We start from the raw sequence: 12,841 nt of genomic DNA, 5'->3' as shown, positions 1-12,841 counted from the left end.
GTCCTTCCCATTCTGACAGGTCCTCCCTGGTCTGACAGGTCCTCCCTGTTCTGACTTGTCCTCCCTGGTCTGACAGGTCCTCCCTGTTCTGACTTGTCCTCCCTGGTCTGACAGGTCCTCCCTGTTCTGACTTGTTCTCCCTGGTCTGACAGGTTCACCCTGTTTTTCTCACAAAGAGAGTTGGACCCAAGGAAAAGAGTTATCTAGTAAGGAAGGTGTAACTGATTTATTTAAGATGTCTTGAACAGAGCTGTAGATGGTTGAGGTTCTGGGGTCCCGGTCGTGCGGTGAGTGGGCAGACAGGTTCCAGTACAATGGCAAGATAGAAACAGTGTTCTAGTCTGAGCTGAAACTGACGTTTGATGCAAAATAATGTTCCGTGATCTGAATCAAGACACAGATTTCACATGACTGTTCTATATTACATCACATTACGTCATCAATCGTTCTGAGAGTTAAAATTCAGTGAAACACAGCTAAATGTGAATCTTTTTGCCTTGTGTCCAAAACAGAACATTGAAAAATGTTTACTACATTTTCACAGTAAAAATACTCTAATATTCTTTATTATTCCTTAATGCCTTTGCTAGATTGGTGGATTATTAATCACCTGATGTGTGTAAAACATTTAAAAGCTCTCCTAATGGACGTTTATTTGCAAAGTCTTGCCTCATTTTTCTCAATGTACTGTACTGAGCCTTTTTGAGAAAGTTTGAATTAAAAGGAAGGAAGCAGAAAATGTCCTAGGTCAGCTGTCTGGGATCACTTCAAGCTCCTTGAGGAGAAAAGGGTTAAATGTATGCACTGCATGCAACATTTGTAACAAGTAATAGTGGTGTGTGCACAAGCTGCAACTTCTCTTTCTCCGAATGAGACAGTGTTTTCCTGTTATTCGTCATGTGAGTTGCAACGTTTTTGTTAATCTTCGGAGCATCTACCTATCTTCAAGCGCACATACAGTCATGAGTTTATGCTCAGTGTCAACAGGACTGCTTCTCACAAGTTAAACTATGTGCAAGTAGAAGATCTAAGAGAGCGCAGTCTGCTCTGGAGGCCTGCTCCATCACTGACCCCCAGCCCTGCACCTCGCCCACAGTGAAGGCAACTCAAGCGGTGTAAGAGGAAGCAGTAGCAGGGCAAGAGCGGAGGTATTCGAGCTAGGCTAGCTGCTAGCCCATACAAGCCAGCCATTCCCACCATTGTGCTGCCCAACGTACGTTCTTTGGCCAATAAACTAGACTATTTATGTCTTCTACAGACAACTCAGAAGACTGTAAGAGAGTGCTGTGTTTATGTGTCCATGGAAACTTGGCTCAATAACAACGTTATGGACCACGCCATTCAGCTCGAGTGGCTAACCTGGTATTGGGCAGACAGAGCTCTCGTTGAGGAAGGTAAGACACATGGCAGGGAACTCTGTGTTTACATCAACAGTGCCTGGTGTTGTGACGCTGCTGTGGTCTGCAAACACTGCTCACTTTCAGTGGTGTTTAAAGTCATCAAATACCAACCATTCTACCGTCCGAGGGAGTTTACAGCTATACTGCTCGCTACTGTTTACTTTTCTCTAACTGCCAGTGGAAACAACGGGAGTAAAGCATTGAATGAACTGTATCAACACATAAGTGAGCAGCATACAGCCCACTCTGATGCTTTTCTCATCTTGGCTGGGGGTTTCAACCCACCAGACCCAAAAATGTGTTTCCAAAACTACACAATAGACTTTCCAACACGTGGAAACAATACACTGGACCAGGTTTACACCACCCAGAGAGGAGCTTACAAGGCTCTTCCCCTCCCAGACCTCTGTGCCTCTGACCACATCACTGTCATGCTAATACCATCATACAGACCACTAGTTAAACTTACCAAACCAGTCCTCAAAGAGGTAGGTGTATGGCCGGAAAGGTCCGTGGATGTGCTTAAGGACTGTTTTAACACCACAGACTGGAGTGTGTTTAGTTTAAACAGGGTGCCACCTGCAACAACAACACAGACCTCCAGGAGTACACAGATGTTGTCACTTCCTACATCACCAAGTGCACTGATGATGTAACAGTACTCAAGACCATCACTGTTTGGGCCAATCATAAGTCATGGCTGATAGGGGAAGTCCACAAGCTGCTGAAGATTTGGAATGCTGTCTTCAGAGCAGGAGATGAGGAAGGCCTGAGGACAGCAAGGGCCGACCTGTCACATGACATCACAGAGGCAAAGAAGCAGGACTCCAGGAGGATAGCTCATCGCTTCAGCGACAGCAGAAGACACACAGAGCCTGTGGTGAGAGACACTGACCATCACGGACTACAAGCCCCCACTACAGACAAATGACTTTGTTCGTTTTTAGGCACACAACAGCATACCTGCACAGAAGTCTCCACCCCCTCCTGGCGAACAGGTGTTGACACTGTCCCCAGACAGTGTGAGGAGGACACTCAGTAGGATCAATGCTTGCAAAGCTTCTGGCCCTGATAACATAACTGGTTGTGTGCTAATGTTACAATCTGTCCGGCCACTCCCCTGATCCTACAGCACTCCCTGGTCTTCTGCTCCTCCATTCACTCCTCACCTCCCTCATCCTCCACACCTGTTCCTGATCCACTCATTACAATCCAGTCAACCTGCCACACCTGTGTTCCTCTGTTCCCCAGTCCTACATAAACACCAGCCCTTCAGTCACTCATTGTCGGACCTTAACCTACTCATGAAGGACGCACTCCCACTCCGTTCCTGGCTTCAGCACCCCCAGTACCACTTCCAGCATTGGTATCTGTATGATTCATTCCTCTGAGTTCTGGTTCTCAATAAATCTGTTAACCTGCTCTTGTCTCCTGAGGGTCCTGTGTAACAGAAGGTCCGACCAAAACAGAATGAGCGGCACAAACAGGAAACGTTTGGTGGAGCCAGAGCTGGACCCGGTGGATCTCCTATCAGCCGAGGACTTTCAGGCTGTACACACAGCAGTCAAAAGTTATATGGACACTATGGCTGTGTACCCTGGGCCAGAGGACAGATTGAGAGTGGCAGTAGACCTGATGGCACGGCTGGATGCTAAGCCTGCCCTTCTCTCTTCACCCTTTTTGGCTGAGCTGATGTCAGAGGCATGGGTGGTATCTATTGTGGCCACCAATGAAATCCAGTCCCGGGTCCCACGCTCCAAGAGGCCTCCGGCGTTTCCCCTGGCTTCCATGCCAGTATCTCCAGCTCCCAGGCTCACGTCCCCGGTGTCGCCTCCAGCTCCCAGGCTCACGTCCCCAGTGTCGCCTCCAGCTCCCGGGCTCACGTCCCCAGTGTCGCCTCCAGCTCCCGGGCTCACGTCCCCAGTGTCGCCTCCAGCTCCCGGGCTCACGTCCCCAGTGTCGCCTCCAGCTCCCAGGCTCACGTCCCCAGTGTCGCCTCCAGCTCCCAGGCTCACGTCCCCAGTGTCGCCTCCAGCTCCCAGGCTCACGTCCCCAGTGTCGCCTCCAGCTCCCAGGCTCACGTCCCCAGTGTCGCCTCCAGCTCCCAGGCTCACGTCCCCTGTGTCGCCTACAGCTCCCAGGCTCACGGCCCCTGTGTCGCCTACAGCTCCCAGGCTCACGTCCCCTGTGTCGCCTCCAGCTCCCAGGCTCACGCCCCCTGAGCCTGTTCCCCGGTCCTGTCTGGCTCCACAGCGTCCGACGCCACAGCCACGGTCAGTCCCGGCTCTACAGCGTCCGACGCCACAGCCACGATCAGCCCCGGTCCTACAGACTCCCATGTCTGCTTCCCAGTCCTGTTCAGCTCTGCAGCCTCCGACGCCTGCTCCCCGGTCAGTCCCGGCTCTACAGCGTCCGATGCCACAGCCACGAACAGCCCCGGTCCTACAGACTCCCATGTCTGCTTCCCAGTCCGGTTCAGCTCTGCAGCCTCCGACGCCTGCTCCCCGGTCAGTCCCGGCTCTACAGTGTCCGACACCAGCGCAACGGTCCTGTCCGGCGCTCACCCGTCCGAGGTCAGCACAAGTGTCCGAGGAGGTCGACGGATTCGACGCTCCTCTCCCGCCAGTGGGTCCAGTCTCCGAGGGGGTCTCAGAGCGAGACGCTCCTCTCCAGCCCCTGGTTCGGTCCAGCCTGTCAGTTCCTGTTTCCGAGGAGGTCGACGGGTTCGACGCTCCTTTCCCGCCAGTGGGTCCAGTTCCCGAGGGGGTCTCAGAGCGAGACGCTCCTCTCCAGCCCCTGGTTCTGTCCAGCCTGTCAGTTCCTGTCTCAGAGGAGGTGGATGGTTTCCGCGCTCCTCTCCCGCCAGTGGGTCCAGTCTCCGAGGGGGTCTTAGAGCAAGACGCTCCTCTCCAGCCCCTGGTTTTGTCCAGCCTGTCACCTCCTGTTTTCGAGGAGGTCGACGGGTTCGACGATCCTCTCCCGCCAGTGGGTCCAGTTCCCGAGGGGGTCTCCGAGCGTGACGCTCCTCTCCAGCCCCTGGCTCTGTCCAGCCTGTCAGTTCCTGTCTACGAGGAGGTAGATGGTTGCTGCGCTCCTCTTCCGCCTGTGGCTCCGGTCTCTGAGGGGGTCCCCAAGTGGGACGCTCCTCTCCAGCCTCGGGGTCCTTCCAGTTTCCCGCTCCAGTCAGTGCGACCTTCCCGTCGCCCACCAGAGACTCAGCTCCAGTCAGCGCGACCTCCCGGTCGCCCACCAGAGACCCAGCTCCAGTCAGTGCGACCTTCCCGTCGCCCACCAGAGACTCAGCTCCGGTCAGTGCGACCTTCCCGTCGCCCACCAGAGACTCAGCTCCAGTCAGTGCGACCTCCCGGTCGCACACCAGAGACTCAGCTCCAGTCAGTGCGACCTCCCGGTCGCACACCAGAGACTCAGCTCCAGTCAGTGCGACCTTCCCGTCGCCCACCAGAGACTCAGCTCCAGTCAGTGCGACCTCCCGGTCGCCCACCAGAGACTCAGCTCCAGTCAGTGCGACCTCCCGGTCGCCCGCCAGAGACTCAGTTCCTGTCTGTGCGACCTCCCGGTCGCCCGCCAGAGACGCAGTACCTGTCTGTGCGACCTCTCGGTCGCCCACCAGCAATATTACTAATACGTCTCTGTCTTCCAGAGCTCCTGTCTGCACCCCTCCCTGCATTCCAGCTTCAGTCGGTGTGCCTCCCAGAGCGCCAGGCAGCGCGCCTGCCAGAGATCCTGCTCCAGTCAGCGCGCCTGCCAGAGATCCTGCTCCAGTCAGCGCGCCTGCCAGAGATCCTGCTCCAGTCAGCGCGCCTGCCAGAGATCCTGCTCCAGTCAGCACGCCCGCCAGAGATCCTGCTCCAGTCAGCGCGCCCGCCAGAGATCCTGCTCCAGTCAGCGCGCCTGCCAGAGACCCTGCTCCAGCCGGCGCATGCCTCAGGCCGTCCGCCTGAGCTCCAGCTCCAGCCCGTGCAGTCCTCGGGCCGTCCGCCTGAGCTCCAGCTCCAGCCCGTGCAGTCCTCGGGCCGTCCGCCTGAGCTCCAGCTCCAGCCCGTGCAGTCCTCGGGCCGTCCGCCTGAGCTCCAGCTCCAGCCCGTGCAGTCCTCGGGCCGTCCGCCTGAGCTCCAGCTCCAGCCCGTGCAGTCCTCGGGCCGTCCGCCTGAACTCCAGCCCGTGCAGTCCTCGGGCCGTCCGCCTGAGCTCCAGCTCCAGCCCGTGCAGTCCTCAGGCCGTCCGCCTGAACTCCAGCCCGTGCAGTCCTCGGGCCGTCCGCCTGAGCTCCAGCTCCAGCCCGTGCAGTCCTCAGGCCGTCCGCCTGAACTCCAGCCTGCGCAGTCCTCCGGCCGTCCGCAGGAGGTCCAGCTTGCTCAGCCGCCGGAAGTCCGGCCTGCCCAGCCGCCGGAGGTCCAGCCTGCTCCGCCGCTGCCAGAGATCCACCTAGCCGGGTCGCCAGAGCCCCGGTGCAAGCCAGCCCGTTCACCAGGGGTCAACCACAGGCCCACATGTCCTCCGGGTCGTCCTCCTTCCAAGACCCGGCCCTGGTCTGCTCGTCCCCCGGGTCGTCCTCCTTCCATGACCCGGCCCTGGTCCACTCATCCTCCGGGTCGTCCTCCCTCCATGACCCGGCCCTGGTCTGCTCGACCTCCGGGTCGTCCTCCATCCATGCCCTGGTCTGTTCGTCCTCCGGGTCGTCCTCCTTCCAAGACCCGGCCCTGGTCTGCTCGTCCCCCGGGTCGTCCTCCTTCCATGACCCGGCCCTGGTCTGCTCGACCTCCGGGTCGTCCTCCATCCATGCCCTGGTCTGTTCGTTCTCCGGGTCATCCTCCAGAGATCCGGCCCTGGCCCTGGTCCACTCATCCTCCGGGTCGTCCTCCCTCCATGACCCGGCCCTGGTCTGCTCGACCTCCGGGTCGTCCTCCATCCATGCCCTGGTCTGTTCGTCCTCCGGGTCGTCCTCCGTCCAAGCCCTGGTCTGTTCGTCCTCCGGGCCGTCCTCCAGCAGTCCGGTCCAGGTTTTCCCGTCCTTCTGGACGCCCACCGAGGCGTTGGGGTGTTTTTGTCTCCCCCTTTTGGTCGTCCGCCAGGGCTCCGACTCCTGTCCTCACCGCCCTCCTGTCGTCCTCCCGGCCGTCTGGAATCCGGCCATCTGGAGGGGGGGGGTACTGTTACAATCTGTCCGGCCACTCCCCTGATCCTACAGCACTCCCTGGTCTTCTGCTCCTCCATTCACTCCTCACCTCCCTCATCCTCCACACCTGTTCCTGATCCACTCATTACAATCCAGTCAACCTGCCACACCTGTGTTCCTCTGTTCCCCAGTCCTACATAAACACCAGCCCTTCAGTCACTCATTGTCGGACCTTAACCTACTCATGAAGGACGCACTCCCACTCCGTTCCTGGCTTCAGCACCCCCAGTACCACTTCCAGCATTGGTATCTGTATGATTCATTCCTCTGAGTTCTGGTTCTCAATAAATCTGTTAACCTGCTCTTGTCTCCTGAGGGTCCTGTGTAACAGCTAAAGGACTATGTCGGGGAGCTTTCGATTGTCTTCACGGACACCTTCAATGTCTCGCTGAGCTAGGCTGTTGTCCCCACTTGCCTCAAAACCACCACCATCATCTCTGTCCTGAAGAAGTCGTCGCCCTCCTGTTTCAGGAGTGGGGGAGCCCCGGTAGCCGGTAGCCCCCACTTCTATTCTTTTGAAGTGCTTCGAATGGCTAGTGTTGAAACACATAAAGTCTGTCCTCCCACCCTCCCTGGAACCCTTCCAGTTTGCATATTGGTCCAAAGGCTTGACTGACGATGCCATCTGTATTGCCCTCCACACAGCCCTCCACACTAGTGATGCGCGGGTCGGGGTTTTTTCCGACCCGCGGGTCCCGCTCTTTTAAAAAAATTGGACCGCACCAACCCGCCCCGCACCTCCGCTTCTATTTTTTCAACCCGACCCGCCCCGCCCCATTAAAACACATCTTACGACATTGACGAATGCTTTTATTTAGTCTGAGAAAGGTGCATATGGTCTCCTAAATTGGCACTGGAAACTGGCAACACAAAATGTATTTTCATTTGAACATTAAGCCTATAAACATAAATAGGCAAATTAATAAAGTGTTTTAAAGCGTTTAAGCGTTAAGTCTTATAAAGCACATAGCCAATGCTGCTGTTGTTGTCTGCACTGATTACCTCGTTGAACCTGTCCCAAATCTGTGATTTAGCCATTTGACCCTCCTTCTTCTTTTTAAGGAGGTAAACTCCCAAACGAAGATTATTCAACACTTCCATCTTTTGCTGCTTGTCTGCTTGGCGCTTTCTGCACGTAGTCTGCGTAGCCTACTACGCGCCTACGTGGACATTACGTTATAAAACGTGACCTGTGTTTAAATAACTGATAAATATTTTGTCTTACATATTATAGTAACAAAATGTAGACACTGATTAAGGTCTTTATTTTCAGTTTGACAAAAAATAAAATTAATAGATAGAACTAGATATTTCAGAATAGTAAACCACACCAACCCGCCCCGCGGTGAAGCGAAAATTCTTTGACCCGCCCCAACCCGACCCGCGGGTAACCCGCGGAACCCGCGGGTTAGGTGGCGGCCCGCGCACCACTACTCCACACATCTAGACACAAAATATTCTTACGTCAGAATGCTCTTCATAGACTTCAGTTCGGCATTCAACACAATTATCCCCCAACAGCTTATTCAGAAACCGGACAAGCTGGGAATTAACACCTCCTTGTGCAACTGGCTGCCTGACCAGGAAACCACAGGCAGTTCGGTTTGGCAGGAACACATCCAGCATCACCACACTGAACACAGGGGCTCCCAAGGATGTGTGCTGATCCCCCTCTTCTTCACTCTGCGGTGGGTCATCAGCAACGACAATGAGACAGACTACTGGAGCGAAGTGAACCACCTGGGCTTGTTGTGTGAACAACAATCTCTCTCTGAATGTGGAGAAGATGAAGGAGATTGTTGTGGACTTCAGGAGAATGTGCCCCCAGCATGCAACTCTGATCATTAATGATGCTACAGTGTGGAGAGTGAGCAGCACCGAGTTTCTGGGTGTGCATGTCCCTTCTCCTGGACCATCAACACCATATCACTGGCAAAGAAAGCCAACTAGTGCCTCTTCCTCTGCAAACTGAGGACAGCTAGAGCCCTGGACCTCATCATGTGCACCTACAGCGGCACCATCATGACCGTCCTGACCAGCGGCATCACTGTGTGGTATGGTGCCTGCTCCACATCCTGCAGAAAGACCCTCCAACGCATTGTGAGAGCAGCTGAGAAGATTGTCAAAGCCTCTCTCCCCTCCCTGCAAAACACCTACACCTCTTACCAGTAAAACTCTCTGCATCTCGAGAAATCCCACGCACCCATCACACAGTTTTTTCAGCCTGCTGCCATCAGGAAGGAGATTGTGGAGCCTGGGGGCCAGGACCAGTAGACTTAAGGTAGATTTATGCTCACGCGTCATCGGCGTGCAGCAGGTTACGGTGTAGCTGACGCTGGTGAGTTTGCTCTCACACTCGAGCGTAGGGGATACATGTCGTTTTGGTGTTGTGTTGCAGTTTCTCCTCCTAACCTGAAGGTGGCAGCAGGGGTGGTATCAGCCAGTAAACTAACCAGGTCGGAGTTCTTTTGATGGTTCACTTCAGTTTGATAGGTTTTAAAACAACAGTGGTGTCCAGTATGGTTCAGTGTCTTTATTAGCTTGTGGAAGAAAATGAAGAAATAATTCGATCAGCCTGTCATCAACTTGATCCATTGGTTACTGTTTTTAAAAATGGTGGTTACCACACAGATTCAGCGAGAAGAGCCAGATATCCAGCAACACGTGATCCCAAACTGACCAATCACAAGGGAGTATCTCCGTGTAACCATCTGCGTAGCAGGGATGCACGTCAGGTCTGGAAGAGGTGTGCGTTGAGCCTCTGTGAAGCTACGCCGAGGTTACGCCGGTTACGCAGACAAAACGCCGCGCAACCATAAATCTGCCTTTAGGGACAGCTTCGTCCACCAGGCTGTCAGGAGGCTGGACTCTCTCCCCGCTCTGCCCCCCTTCCACAAACACACCCTGGACTCTGACACCCCCCATCAACACTTGAACGTTTTACACCCTCAGGTTGATGCCCTCAGGAACAAGCACACGGTCACTTTAATCATTTTAACCAGACGATAAGCTAACGCAGTCTTCTTTATTTGCACTATAACCATAAACATTTATTGCACCAACTGTAATTCGGCTTGTCTATTTGTTATCATGTTTTATTTACTTACTGATAGTACTTGTTTTATTTTTGTTTATTGGCTTATTTTTTTGTATTTCATGCATCAAGGTTAGAGAACTATGATTTCAATTCTGTTTATCCTGTACATCCTGCAGAATTGACAATAAAGCTGAGTTTGATAATAATAATAATAATAATCTCACAACAATGTGGAGACACCTAATGACCAAACATCCTGATCTCCATCAGTTCAGCGTAACACAGTCCAGTGCTGAATCAAGTCAGCCAGCACTGGTTTGACTACATTATGTATTATACTGTTATGTATTGTACAATACATTAACTGTATTAAGAATAAAAAATACTTCATTAATCCCAGAAGAAACTGTTAAGCCATTAAATTTTGGTACACATTTTATTTTAATTAGGCCTACTATTTACAATGAATGTTTTACATTCATTTTACACCTGAGGGTGTAAAACTGAGCAAAACAAACAAACAAAAAAAAAACAAAACAAAACAAAACAAAACAAAAAAAAACAAAAACAAACAAACAAACAAAAAAACACATTTATTATACATCTACATATTTTCACACACGTATGATTAATGCTAATATTGACAATATAAAGCAAAAGTTGCATATCAACAGTCCTCCCCACCCAGTGTTTGTTTTTGTTGTTCCACGACAGGGAAACAAAAGAAATTGGATGAGGCATTTGTTGACCTGATTGTGAAGGATTCACAACCCTTTTCAATCATGGTGGTTTCTGAAGTTTAATGAAGAAACACGAGCCCAATGGCATTCTCCCATCTGGAAATACATTGAAAACAATGCTGAAGTCCAGGTATGTTGAGAGCAAGGACAAAACAATTGATGAGGTGAAAAAGGCCAAGGCTGCAAGCCTAACTTCAGATACGTGGATCTCAATTAACATGGATGCCCACCTGGCAGTGACATAACCCTTTGTTAATGAAAACAACCAACTTGCCACCACTGTCCTTGGAGTGTCCAAATTTCCTATGTCACACACAGGTGAACATCTGAAGGAGGCCAAGAGTGTTCTTCTGCATTCATGGGGGATACAGAACAAGTCACATGTTTGATGATGATAATGCACCTAATATAACTGCCTGTGCACAGATGTTACAAGTGCAACATGTATCTTATTTTGTGCACACACTGAATTTGGTAGTGAAAAAAGCCATTGAGCACATGTGATGGGGCTAAAGAGAATGTGATTGATTAATTATTGTATGATTTATATTTGGATTTTACTGCATGTCAATTTACTTTGTATGTGAGACCTTGGGTTTTATGGAGTGCGATGTAGTGGTTTTATTGACGCCCTCGGGAAGCCCAATCAAACCCTTAGCAAATGAGCCCAATTGGAGACAGGTGTGTGCATTTCTTACAGGTTTTAGGCAGAGCCAACAGCGTGACAAGGGACGCTGCTGAGACTGGAGCATGAGACGCGCCGCGGGACCGTGGGAGAGTGGAGGGTGGATGCAAACCGGAAACGCAACAGCCAACCTGGAATCTGTGGGTTCAGTTACTCAGCCCTGGGCCGCAGGAGCTCCACGTCAGCCTGAAATAAGCATGAGTACATTTACCAGCAAACATTACAGATTCAAAGTAAAGCGCTGACTGCAGGGCCAGGCGGAAGGAGCAAAGCAGTGAAGCAGTGGACTGCCGCGTGTACGTTTATCTCTGCAGGCTGTTGGAGAGCGATGCGTCACGTCAGAGAAGAGGTGTGCGGACTGAGGAGGAAGTGTGTCGGCAAGGACCTGCCCAGACCACTGGCAGTGTACTCATGCAAGGACATTTGCAAGGAACATTTTAAAGACTGAGACCAGAAGGTTTCTTATACTTTTGGAAATAAACTGTTTTAAAAGTTTTTATTTTTAGTGTGGCTTTAACTCTGCTCACCCTGACTGAACGAACTTTGCTGGTTGTAGAGGCCTGGGGCTCCAAATCCCCAGGTCCTCCGCTTCTTCTGACAGGATGTAAATGTTAGAGGACAAATGGTTTCTTTTCTGTTTCCTTTTATTTTAACTTTGTGTAGCGAACGCACCATCACTTAGTCCAGTTAGCTTATCAATTTTAGCGGGCACAGGAAGTGAGGTAACAGGAGGAATTATATTAATCATGACCTTCAACATAATGACTATTTGACACAGTACAAAATAAAATACATGGAAGCTGTTAAAACATACAAAATATACAGAAAAAAACAAAATGGCATTTGAGAACACAAAACCAACACTCCTGTACACACCAAGAGAATACAGCATAATCTACACAAGGGAAAGTGAAGGAGGAACACAAAGGAAAAAACACACCGGGCTTTAGGGTCCATGACAGTTCTGGCAGGTCCTTTCTGGTCTGGGTAATATCTGAAGGAAATGTTGACCAGAAGAGAAAAAAAAAAAAAAAAAACTAAGAAAAGGAAATAAAAACACTTGAAGTAGTTTTCTGTGGATTCAGTTCACCCCTGTGATAATGCACCTACATGCCCAAAATCAGCTTCTCTCAATGAGATGTCAAATTCAGATTTTTAATATGGCTTGAGTAATAATTAGTTATTTATGCATTAATATGTTTTAAAAAAAATAAGTGTTAATTCCACCAATTAATGTCTTTGTATTAACGTGCTAATTTTAACAGTCCTAATTTTTTTAGACTTATAACAAGACAGTTACATATGTGAGTGAACTAGTTAAACCTGAGGTACACGGCTTGAAAATGGAGTCACCCTTTGCTTCCACATCTTGTGTCAGGTGAAATTACAGCAAAAAAAATGAAATGCCTCTGACTCTGCCCTCAGCAAGGGGGCACCATAGGGGTTGGGGGGTGGGGAATAGCAACTGGCCTACCCTGGACCCCCCTTAGAACTGCCCCTGGTGCAGTGTGAAAGCAAACCAAACCAAAGTGTGAACATTTTCAGAATTCCCCATTTATAAGTTAAAATATGTCTGAAAATATAAAATTTTAACACTTTATTGGATTTGATTGATGTGGTTCTGTGTTCAGCTGTCTATTTAAAGGTTTGATGAGAATTTTACATAGTGAAATACCCTTTTTTAACATAAAATGCCAAAAAAAAAGGATTTTATGGAATTATAATAAAAAAAATCTTACCAACCTACAAACTATTTATAATTGCTCAAATTGGCTTAAATAA

The sequence above is a fragment of the Melanotaenia boesemani genome, chromosome 9, assembly GCF_017639745.1.
Source record: "Melanotaenia boesemani isolate fMelBoe1 chromosome 9, fMelBoe1.pri, whole genome shotgun sequence".
NCBI classification, from domain to species: domain Eukaryota; kingdom Metazoa; phylum Chordata; class Actinopteri; order Atheriniformes; family Melanotaeniidae; genus Melanotaenia; species Melanotaenia boesemani.
Note: the sequence above shows the minus strand (reverse complement) of the source record.